The following is a 13,433-nucleotide window of genomic DNA, read 5'->3' on the forward strand; positions in this document are numbered from 1 at the left end:
TATGCTCCCGGTGCCGCGCTTCAGTCTGGTCCTAACACAGTTTTAGAACAAGACGACAAGACCAGCTATCTTTTCTTATCTGCCTCTCTCCCTATTTCTATCCAGTCTGTGGCTTTTTTCCCTCCTCGGCTAAGTGTCTAAGCAGAGACAGAGAAAAATGTTAAGCTGAGTTGCTAGGAAAGCCGTGTACTGTGCACCGAGCACTTCGCTGAGGCAGTAATGCAAGCCAGGGAGGGAGCAGGCTTCATTTGCATGTGAATCAACAACTGCGTGGCCCACAGGTGACAGAAATAGAACAATGGCCAGCCCTGGCTAAAAATAGGTCAGGCGAGGCGCGGGGATTGGAGCAGCATTGATGCGTTGAAAAATACCACACCAAACACAGCTGTCTTCTTCAGCTCCTGCCAGAAGGCATGTCTCCTGACTCGCTCTCTGCAGATGGAGGCTTGATCCCCCCTCCTCTATCTCTCTCTCTTCTCTGATTTGTTGAACCAGTCTCTCTCACTCACTCTATTTATGTCTTCATTTTGTTCTCTCAGGTACATGGGTTGGAATGATCCATTTCTGCCTTGATGTACTACAAGAGGCACATGTAAAGTTAACCTCTGCACAGTATATATTGTGTCAAAGGTTTGTAAAACGGCTGCTGGTCCTTTATGTGATTTAAAAAAATATAAAGTGCAGTGTTTTTACAATTTTTTTTGACAAAAATTCTGATGATTTATTTCAACAAACACAAATGCAACAGCATTTAGGTAAAAAACCTCACGTGTGAAAAACCCAACAAGATGTGTTAAGTCAAGCGAGACACCAACTGAACACTGTGTTCATTTAAGACTCAGAGTGTAAGCTCACACTGCATTAGCTTAGTGTACGTGTGGGGTTCAGTGTGTATCCAGGGCAGTACTGCTACTCAGGAAGCATGCTTTCAGCTAGCCAAGGAAGCCAACTGTAAGATGCCATAACAGCATGATCGCAATTACATAAACCTCTCAAACTGTGTCACGAACACCTCTTCAGGATTACACATCCCATTTCCTTGAAACACCCTTGATACTGTATAATGGTGGATTTGAAAACGACAAACAAACCACTATAGAACACATATACATGTCAAGAACTTAAATACTGAATTTTAAGCACCAAGTAGCTGTGTAGTAGGATTTTTTCAATTAATATTACATCCCAAACTGGATAAGATCCATAGTTAATATAATGTGACTCCAGCCCATAAAAGTCAAGTCAAATGTTCTATCTGACCACTGATGCAGGGTTGGGTTTGTGGCCAAGCAGCCTGTGCCTTTAAATTTTTCATCTTCCTTCATAATTTGACCTGTCCCCCAGCCAGGGGCGTGGAGCCAGCATGGCTATTTTTAGGTCCTGAGCTCTGACGACTCGGCTACAGAGACACAGAGAAGGAGTTTTACTGTGTTGTTTCAGCTGGACAAACATTTAACCCCTCGATCCTTTTATCACAGCACAACCAAGAAGCCAAGAGGGAAATACGCAGCTTGTGGGCTCACCCCAGACATAAAACAACTACCCATGTTTGATATTGTGCTACTTGATTATTCATAAACAGAGACAACAAACGGACTGTGTATACATTTGTTCTCAGTCCTTACTAATTCTCTATAATCACAAAACTCTAATTAATTATCAAAATGAAATATCTTTTCTCCCTGTTTACTCTGGCTGAGAGAATGATTTTCAACAAGATAGTCACAGAACACTGTGGAAAATCTATCCAATCTCCCCTTAGTGACACATTATAGTGCAACAGATTTAGCAAACGCCTGATCTTCGTAAATTAGTTTTGGCATTCAAGTTGGATAAGATGGTGTGAGAGATAACAAGCCTTCAAGTCCAAGGTAATGATGGCTAAAGACCCAGAGCTCCATCTGTCACAGTATCTGTCAGAGCAGGCAAGCTCTGACCCTGTGGGCCGACCTCAGCACAGGCTGAGGCATAATTGATCAAAAGAGGAACTAAGGCTGTCACATGAATGACAATTAGCATGACAATGGAATCCCTATTTATATGACACACATGACAGTGTGAGTCTAAATCTTGACCAAGTCCTGAAAATAAAAGGTCAAAAAATATATTTTGCAATGTTCCTGTAACTGTGTGTTTCCACTATTACACAATAAAAAAATACTATATGTTGCAAACTCAGAGACTGTTTTAGCCAAGTAGTTCCAATCATTCATATCTGGATTACTTTTGTCTTAAAAGCTGCAACGATTAATCGATTCGTTGTCAACTATTAAATTAAGCTTTTTTGATAATCGATTAATTAGTACTGAGTACTTAATGAGTACTGTTGGAGCTTCATAAATGTGAATATTTTCTAGGTTTTTACTCCTCTGTGAAAGTAAACTGAATAGCTTTGTTGTGGTCAAAACAGGTCATTTAAGGGATGTCATCCTGGGCTTTGGGACACAGTGATTTACATTTTTGACCATTTTATAGACCAAACAACCAATCGATGAATCGAGAAAATAATCGAAAGACTAACTGACAATGAAAATAATCATTAGTTGTATCCCTATTTATCAAATGTATCTATTTTTTAATTGCTTGTTTCAGAATATTCTGCACAAGATACACAGATTTGTGCTTTATTTTGCCCTACAAATCAAACTCATTAATCTGTCTAAGTGAATAATTAGTTCATCCATAAGAACCTCGGTCAACCTGCCCTACTGCTCCTAAAAAAAAAAGAAGACAGACATTTTAGTGGGGCATTTTAGCAGCGATTAACCTACACTTTTTATTTATAACTAGCTTCCTGAGGCTGATGAGGGATTGTGGGATTGGAAATAGCTCCGTCCAATAGGCAGGGTCCAGTAAACCTGCAATGTGGCAAGCCCATTATAGCTCCTACTGCGTCACTGGCGGCCTTTGTCTACTTTAGTCCTATTAAAGCATTTAAGTGTGAACGTCAGCGTCCCTGCTGGAGAGCCACTCCGCTCTGCTCTCCGGGGCCAGGGCTCGACTGTCTGTCACCTCCCTCATATCAAACACAGTCGCTGTGTGTGTCTGTGTACGCGCATGTGTGTATGTTTTGACATCAGAGCACCGACATGGAGTGGGGGAACATTAGAGATGAGGGAACAAGTGGGCCAGACCAGTGAAGTGCCACTAGCACTTTCCAATTTTAAATGAAATGCCGTTATAGCCCATTTTAAAGAGCAAGAGATGTCAGTATACACATGCATCCACACACATTATCATTGTGTTATTTAATCCAACATAGTCCATTTAAATGATCTATTGGGAGTAGAAATATATAACAAAGAGATACTTCCTGCCATGGTATTTCAGCTCTTTCCACTATATTTTGAGAAACTGTGGTCAGAACTTGTTTGGCCTTGTTTTTTTTCTACCCAATAGGCTTACTCACATAACCACAATTACTGTACCAGTTCCAAATCAACTCCCGAGTTCTGTGGCTTAATCACCATAGCACTGCTGCCTTGTGACACACTGTGCATGATGAAACCCAGCAGGGAGTCAGACTGGAGAAGGAGGGGAGCTGAACTTAAGTGTTGCAACAGATACAAGGGTTGGACAAACACCGCTCCTTACAACTAATTTGATCCGGCAACAAAATGTTTTGTTCCCCTTAATAGCGGATGATCCGTGTGTGGGAGGGAATGAGTCAGCCGTGTTTTGTTGTTTCCGTATTCCTCTGAACTTCAAAGCCCTCATGTATCTCAGACGGGGGTTGTCTATTGTAAACTAATCTGATCACAGGGGGACTTGTATAGTCCTCTTACATGATCTTAATCATGACACATTTCTCAGAATCTGTTTTACAAAAATTTAATTCATTTTATCCTCTCTGACTTAATGCCTATTGCTTGTCTTCCTGCCTGTGTGGATGCAGAGTTTCATCATGCCAGTCCTGGGAGGACTGTGGCGGATGTGATCATTGTCAGGTGCTGATTTCTCCAGTCAGAGACGATGTTCCTCTCAGGAGAGGGGCTGCATACTAACAGCAACTTGTGACGTAACCAACCCCCCTCCTGTCCCCTGACTTTCTTCTCTCTTGTGGCTGCCCCACAGCTCTGGGGGCAGCCCTGTTACAGGAGGGAAATTACCTCTCCACACCAATTACCTCAATGCCCGCCATCTTTCTTACATCAGCCCCTGATGAGTCACCATTGCCAACTGTGGAAAAGGTCCTCGATCAATTTAGGGAGTGAAGCCGTGGCACATCACTGCTCCAGTGTGCATGTGGAGTACAGCATGATCTGTTGGCAACCAAGCTCAGACATTTTCCCTGCTAAAAGTCACGGGTAAAGTTTTGTCACTTCAAACAGCCCATTTTCCCTCCTTTACCTTGCGGTCAGTCTCATAAAAGCACAAAGGCACTACAACTGTTGATTTGATGGTAAAATCCAATTAGCCTGTACATCTGGATGTGTTATGTGAGCGTGTTTCCTCACTAATGATTTGGGCGCTCTCGCTTTTATTGGGTTACTCTGTCTGGCGTCCTGTGGTATTTCCTGTTGGACTTTGAGGGTGATATAGAATGCACTTAACAGGTTGGATCAAATAACATGAAAAAGCATTTAAAGGCAGTCATGTTTGGTACTTAATCTTGACACATTGCCAACAAAGTTTATCAATGCAGCTAATAATAACAGATGGAGCCCACACAGCTTTATGTGTATCTCTTGTGAGAGAAACGAAATATAAAAAGACAGGGATGCTGCCATTGAAAGAGAGAGATGAATCAACATACATCCTTAAGAGTAAAAAACCTTTCAGAAAAATTTGTTCATTAATCTGCTGTGAACCTTCTATCTGAGATGTGAGAGACAGGCTGAACTGTAAGAGAGTTCCAAAAAGGCAAAAACACAATTTCAAAGCAATTTCAAAGCATTCACTTATTGTGCACTGACCTTGAGGTCAGTTTACTTTCTAACTTTGAATAGGTCCCTGATGCCGTGCCTTCATCTGCTGCCATAGGCTTTCTAAAAATAGACGTGGAGCACAAAGGCACACTGGAAACAGAGGGCAGCGCTCAGTATTTTTACTGATCAATGTGCTCATCTCTGCTGGAAACCATTGATCCACTGTTTGTATCAAATTGACCGTGTTGTTGTTGTACAACTTTCACCCTACATTCTGTCATGACAAGCCCACTTTATGTCCCACTTTGTCCCCCTTGTCCAGCACCTTCTGTCAAAGCAACACAAACTATTGATCCTCAAAAGATTTTCAAACACCAAAAGGCTTAGCATTGATTAGAGCCTTTGAAAGAACATTCTTAATGTCAGCTGGCATTTTAGCAAGCTTTTAACCATTGAACATGAAGCAGGATTCAGAGGGAACTTTTCTGCTTGAAACCACCACGTGCAGAATCATTGCATCAGTGGCTCTCAGACCTACATCACTAAAATGCCTGCAGAAGTTGAATGTCTCATCTGTATCAAAAAACACAGTGGCCCAAACAGTCACATGTGACTTTGATGGAGTCTAGCCAAGTTTAGCTGACCTTAAAAAATCCCTAAGGGATTAATAAAAACAAAGGTTCTCTGTTCAGAGGCATCCTTCCAGGACACATCCTGCTAGTCGAGACCATTTATGAGTGGATAATCATAGCATCATGCCTCCCAAGTGCCTTGGGGCTATTATCTTAATATGATAACAAAATATGTATTTTTGGTATTATCACAGCTTTTGAGAAAACACATTTTATCAGGCTTGTTTGTCCTTTGGCAAGATACCAGCATTGTTATTTCAGTCACAGGAAAAGTACAGGCAGTGTTCACCCAAGTAGCAGATTTTCTTTTAAAGGGACAAATCTCACTTCAGTGACCTGAATATGTTAAGCACACTTATCAAGGAAGAACCCAGCAACGTAACATAATGAAAACTGAAGCTGTTTAACAACGGATCACACTTACTGCTTGACTGCTATTCTGGATTTGTCAATGACCTTTAAAGATTCAAGAAAAGCTCCATTCATGGATTTTAAAGGTCCGTCTAAAAGAGTGCAACAGGAAATCAAGTTTACTATGGGAAGGGTGGGCTGACGCTTATTGTCCAAGCCACTTCCACCTACGCCACCACTTCTTTACTTGACTGCAGCACAGTCACAGCACTCTCCTCCTGTGGTGTCTCAAAGGTCTCAGACGCAACAATGCCTCTGAAAAATAGCTCTTCCTCTGATTATTAAGGCAGTGCTGTGCATACCAGGAAATGCCCCCACAGTGCACCCACCACCTCTGTTACAATGGTAATGTCTGGTCTGCTCCATATGCATAAACCTGGAGGGGCTCCAGATGTATTTTTAAACGCTTGGCTAGGGTGACCTTGAGTTTCTGGATCTTATTACAGAATCATATTCATATACATTTTTCCACCACAGTTACAAATAAATTCCCTCTGACAAGCAACGATATTCATATGCAATTGAAGTTACTGGCTTATGTTACACAAACTCCAATGTTCTACTTTTGCAATTCCTATGAGAGTGCCTAAAGAAGTCAAACAGCTCCCTATTTCCTTTTTCCCTTGAGAGGGAAAAGTATGGGTGAGGGTTCATCTCGCTAGTTTGGTGGGGAAACAATTGTAGTGTTAGAGTTGCTTCAATCACTGATAACTTTCTGTGTGGTCTAAGTACAGCTGCATCAATTCCTTGTCTAATTGACCAGTTGTCGACTATTAAATTATTGCCAACTATTTTCATCATCAATTAATCAATTTGAGTAATATCTTAAGAAAAAAAAGTCAAAATTCTCTGATTGGAGCTGCTTAACTGTGAATATTTTCTGTTTTGTTTATTCCTCTATGGCAGTAAACTGAATGTCTTTGGTTTGTGGACAAAACAAATCCTTTGAGGATGTGATCTTGGGCTTTAGGAAACACTGATCAATATTTTTACTATTTCTGACACTGTATAGACCAAACAACTAATCGATTAATCAGGAATATGATCATGTATTTACATTAATCTACAATGAAAATAATTGTTAGTTGCAGCCCTAGGTCTAATTATTCTCATGTATTTTTCTCCACTAAACCTGAATGGATGTCTCTCTACATTTTAGATCTGTCAAATCACTTGTATATCAGAATGACACAATTATGTTGCTTTGTGGTTTGTGTCATTGCATGTGTGGCAATAATGAACATAATACAAAATCCAAATCCTTCTTTTTGTTTCTAGTCCTTCTATTTGTGAGCTTCAGCAGCTTAAATGAGACTGGAGAGCAGAGAAGTAACTAAGGCAGCAGGACTTGTAATTGTGGGACAGTGTCCAAGCGGGGTAAAAACCCCTGGTGGATCCTTCAGCAACAGTGCACCCTGCAGGTTGATTAAAACAGGAACAAGAACTGAAGTAACCAGTAGAGATGCTACAGATAATACTGTCAGCTTTCCAAAGCAAACTCCAAGGAGCAGGAAGACAAATACTCTGACACACAGCAAACACACTGCTAAAGCGACTGAACACGAGAAGAGAAAATGTTGCAAAGGCACAGAGGTCCAAGAAACACAGATACAGTAGAACTACAAACCAAGACACTCACTCTGCAAACAAATACACATGCAGAGACAAACACGCATATGCACACACATACAGTCATACACATGCACACAATTCCACATAGCAATGCCACCATGCTGTGCTTGGGAGTGGCTGCAGCGTTCCTGACCTCTGCCTTTCATCTCGGATCCAGTAACCAAACTGACTGTTCAACCCAGCCCCCTCAATAACACAGGGCCTAACAAGCTGTGGCTGTCTCTTCTATAAAGGATATTACCAGCAAAAAAAACAAAGGCTGTTGTAGCTATGTGATCTCCTCAAAGCTGTGTGTGAAAAACAAAAGATGACATGAAGTTCAGCACATCGGTGTTTCCTTTATAACTAGTAAGCATGGGGAGTCCTACCTTTAAAGATGCAAAACAGGCCTAAAATTGTGAGCATTCATCTTCATTCTTCTTTTTTTTTCTCCTGTCACTGATGCAAGATGCCACACACTGATGTTATTCTGTGCTTTTAAATACATCTCAAAGGCCTTGAATAAAAAGTATCCACATCGATTTACTGTTCTAAAGAGATCATGATGTAGCTTTCGAGGCTTTGTCCACAAGTCTGCTGAGATAATATAATCCAAAGCTAAAAGGAAGAATGTAGAGACTGCTCTAATGTTGTCACCTCAAAGGCGGTAAAAAATTCTGTTTTTGAAAACAGATGGGCTGGTAACCCTTTCACACCTATCTGGCCACAGAGACCTTTACGAGGACTCGTCTCTTAGATATCCAGCCAGTGTGTCCAACCTCTGTGTAATTCCTGGATCCGTTTGTTCTGCACATTTCACACCAAGTGGGGAGGGGGTTGAGGCCATGACCTCCTGCAGTCCAATAACTCACAGGATGGGCTGAGAGAGGTGGCAGGTACCCACAGATGAAAGATAACAACAAAGAGATGTTTAGCATGACGCATGACGGCGCAGTCTGGGCCCGAGAGGATGATGGGATGGCATGGAGTGACAACTGGTGGGCCTGTGAAGTTTGTCTGTTTCTGCCATCAGGGATAACAGCCCCACCCTGTGACAGTTAAGTGACAATCTGCCCATTAGGCTGGGCATACCAAGAAGTCTGAAGCACAACTCATTTATCACCTTCACTGATTTTACAATGCAGATTTGACAGAGCAGGATGGAGTGAGGGCAGGGGCACTCTCCATGGCGCCTGTCAGTGGCCATACTGACAGACAGATAAGCAGATGGGTAAGTAGATAGGCAGGAGAATGATGCACACACATTTCAGGTAAAAATAAACTGTGAAAAATAGCATGCCTTTAAAAAATCTCTGCTGACTGACTTGAACTAAAGAATAAAAAAATGCAAATGGAAGTTGCGTTAGCAAAAAGCATAGCATGTTAATCCATCTTGAATACTCAAGGCTGGAGCCTTAAAGCTCCCCATTTTTCATCCACACAAGAGGCCTCTCAAAGACATGAATGATTCATCTCTTCAACTCCATTTGGACAGGAAGTTAAAACAAATGGAAGTAGGTCCCCCCTGAGAGCCCAGGGGTCTACAGTGGGGCTGGATGAACAACACCGAGAACACCAGACTAAACCCACCAAGCTCTGTGTCTCAGCTGCAACAGGAGCCAGATTCCCCCCTCTGGGCCACTGTTCTCCTCCTACTATCTATACAGAGAGAGAAATATTCCTCACACATACCACACTGCCTACTCCTTTATTCACAAACAGTCCCAGCCACAACTCTGCACTGTGAAGAACAAACACCTCTGACTTTTTCACCATGCAGGAAAGATACATCATCAGGCTGCTTTAAAGATTGATTAAAATGTTTTCTGTGCACCTGCCTGAACAGAGTTAATAACATGTAACTACAAAAAAAGAACTGAAACAACAAACACTAAGAGTGTGAGTGAGGAAAAACTTATTTAAGTACGGACAGTTTTGTGGCACCTGGGATACATTCAGATTGTCTGCACAATGTCTCATACTTCCACTGGAGCGGCAGCAGCCAAGAACAGCAAAATAAATAAAGGTGTGAACATGATTCTCCATTTATTTTTCATGAGAACTCACTGAGATAAAGCCCAGAACTGCACTGCCAGGACTGCTTCTGTTCAATCTCAAAACACATACAACACACTCAACGGAGACTAATCAAAAACAGAACTTTGGAGCATTGTAAAATATTGAATTATATTAATTTCAGAGGATAAAATAGTCTGCCACTCGGTTTGCTAATAATGCAAACAATCAGTGACTGACTCTAGAGGCTTCAAGTGGACTTCATCAGTAAGAACCGTAGATGCATAGCTGATGACTGATTTCTAACATCAGTAAATATATTGTGCCACTATACAATAACAATATATTGTTACTTCAAAATACTTACAAAAAACTTTAATTGTGCCATCCTGTCATATCATTATTTGTCCTAACCTGGTATCTCCAGCTAGCCTGACACTGCATGACTGGTCCTTCTCAGTTAATTTTCCATTTCCACGGGGGTATGTCAACAGGCACAGACTAAAATGCCTCTGAAGGCGATTGGATAGACATACAGCTATGAGTGACATAGCGCTGAGCGACACATTCAATTTGAGGCAGTTCTTCCATTTTCAAGCTTAAAAAAATGGTAGCCTGGTCACAAACATTCTCAAATTACAGCTAAACAGTAGACTAAAATGTGTTTCTTAAAACATTTAAGGGGGGGAAATAGGCATGCAGGAGTAAAATCTAGATTCGTATTTGATCAGCACTGCCTACTTTGACAGTTTGATCTGAGTTTTGTGAGCCTGGACAGACCTGTAGACTGGATGTAACTGGATACAGTTGCAACCAATTAGAGCAGCAAAATGTATGACATGTGACCTTTTAAATCTGGACTGGTGACACTCTTCTGTCAGTCATTGTATCAGACCTGCCCCAAGTTCTGATTGGCCTGACACGGGCCAGGTTGGGTGGAAAAATGTGTCTGAACATGGAGGGGGACTAGACACATCTGCCAGAGCAAATAAAACATGAGCTCAGAAGAACTGTCTGGTTCCCGGGGTAATATCCAACATGTCACCTTCTCAAAAAACGAGAAAAACTTGTCCTGTTTTGAGTTGTTGACACTGTATTTTACAGGTTTTACAAGGGTTATATGAGCCTAAGCTGTTAGAGAATTTTCCCAAAGTGAAGAAAAAACATGATATGTTGACATATTAGAAAACATAAAACTTAGCTAACATACAGAAAGACATACAAGTACAATTTATCCTGCTCTTATGGGTCCCTTATGTGCATTACAGTAACGATAATCTGTTGGCAAAAAGTCCTGACAGGCTTTAATAATGACAGTACTTTATTCCAACACAAATAAATGCTAGTTTTATGCTGTCATTTAAGCATCCTGTATTGTACCGATAAAGAGAACATAACAATGAGCCACTGCAGACAGAGACCAGCACCTTCCTCTGGGCATCAACAACACCCCTCCTCCTGCAAAAACTCACTGACCCAAACCCATTTTTTCCAGTCTAAGAGAAATGTCAAGTCCAGTCCTAGAACTCGTCTCTTTGAAGGGAACATAGCAGCCAAATATAGCCTGCAAGCCTCTACGCCTCCTGACATACATCAGGCTCTACGGGTTCTGCTAACAGTGGTTAAATTTGGCCGACTGCCATGTAGTCACTTACTATTAAACATCATAACTATACAAAGAAAATTATAACCAAGCAGTGAAGTGTACACTGTTGCCTGGTAACCTAATGCCATGTTGGGGATTCATCTTGTTATGGAACAGAAAACACTTAGAGCCAAAGCCAATAATAGATCCTGGACTGCACAAAAAATAGTTCAAGGGTGTCAACAACAACCAACTCCAAGCTGAGAAACATATCACGAGAGATGTATGTTCAAGAGACGAATCTTACTTATTGGTGTTTCGTTTTAAGAATTTTCTAAGTGTTCCTGCAATTTGAACCACTGGGGAAATTATACAATTATATAATTATTAATCATCTGTCATTTTTTCAAGCGAAATGATGGATAGAATGAGAGCTTATTTCCAAGTGTGAAATCCAGCTAAAGAACATTTATGCTGTCTGACGCTGGGTGCCGGGTACTCATTACAAAAGCTGTTTCTAAGTCTTTTGGATCATGCTGAATTATGTAAATTGCCCCCCTCCCCCAAGAAATATGTGCATCATGACAGAACATTAAGACTGAACATTAAGATTTTTACCTATCATGGCATCACACTACTTTATGCCACTTGGCAATAATCTATGCTTTGGTTGGTTTTAATATAGTTTTTATGCATGCAACATGAGAACATTGCAATTGAGCAACATCATAACTGTATCTGAGAAGCTATGATACATTATGAGTTTGGGGTAATGAGTCTTTTGAGCATCAACCTGGAATTGCTTCACAGTATGCCATCATATGTACTCTATTATGAGTTTAGTCCCATAATGCCTTAACAGCACTGAATTCCATGAATTATAAAGCAACACCAGTTGTGAAAGAGTCATGATGTCAAAAAAGAGGCATTTACTGTGAGCTATAAAGGACTGGTTGATCCTCTTCATTATTTATTATTGTATTATTTAATAAATTAAACTCCTCTGCTTAATATATTACTTATAACAGCTATAACCTGGTCATCTCAAACTCATAATACGTTATATTCTGAGGCTAATACAATGAAACCCTGCCATGCTGATAAGTGCTTTTAAAGTGTTATAAACAAATAAATATAGAAGGCACGGTGATAAAACAACCTGTCAGTGTGAGATTCATTTCACACTATAAATGTGTTATGACATTATCTGTCATAAATGTCAAATAAAATTGAACTCAGTTTTATTTTGGGAAGATGTCTTTTAAAAAATGGAGGTTGTTAGTTTCTCTACTGGAACATACCACCCTCGCTATTTATGCCAATAAATAAAAAGCAAAAACGATATTATTCAAATGCAACTATGTATTGACAACATCATATGTCAGTAATATGGGAGCTCCTTCACAAAGTAAGTAATCCTGTTGCTATTCTACCTATGACTATCTTTAATCTGTGTATTTGAATATATTGTTACACGGGCACACCTCTACACAGACACCCATGTACTGAACACCGGCACACACCTGCTGTATACACAAAGGCTTAGAGTTGTGATTTTCCAACAATTCATTTGTGCCCATTTGAGGCAGAAGATTGGCTCAATCATTTTTTCATGTCATATTTTACGTCACCCAGCACAAAACCCCACAGCATTCATTCTGTGCCATATCTGCTGCGTGACTGACATGACGGCTGCCTTCACACTGTCACGGTCAGTCAAGGATGGCACACAAACACAGGAAATAAATCCGCAGTGACAAAGCGCAATTCATCACTTCCATCACTTAAGTTGCGAAAAAAAAAAGAAAGAAAAGGCATTGTATTCTCTCCACTTCGATTCACAAGCTCACACTCACCTCTTATGTCATCTCTGCTAGTAGCCGGGTGACTATTCTGTGGAGGCTATAGAGTATTTTTACTGGTACAACTCAGCAAGACGTACACTTCAGAGCAAAAATAATAATCCACTATGGCTGACATGCATTACACAGCAGGGATCTCATGCAACATGTTGTTTCTGTGAATACTGCTCGCCAATTGTATGGCCGAACATGCCAACTTATCAGGTCCAGTGAATAATTCACAGATGCCTGCCAAGATTTGCTCTATCGAAAACATTTTGTCTCATTAACACATTCATTGGTACTATGAAATTATGTGTGAGGCTAAGTGTAAGGTGTTGTTAAAATGACTTTCTCTCCCTGACACAGCTCAGATGGTACCTGCCCCCTCAAGCCATCTGAGCAGTGCAGACATCTGTGAGCATTAACCTGCCAAGAACAAGTCTAATGTAAAAATATTATAAATATT

This window comes from Pagrus major, chromosome 17 (genome assembly GCF_040436345.1).
Source record: "Pagrus major chromosome 17, Pma_NU_1.0".
Classification (NCBI taxonomy): Eukaryota; Metazoa; Chordata; class Actinopteri; order Spariformes; family Sparidae; genus Pagrus; species Pagrus major.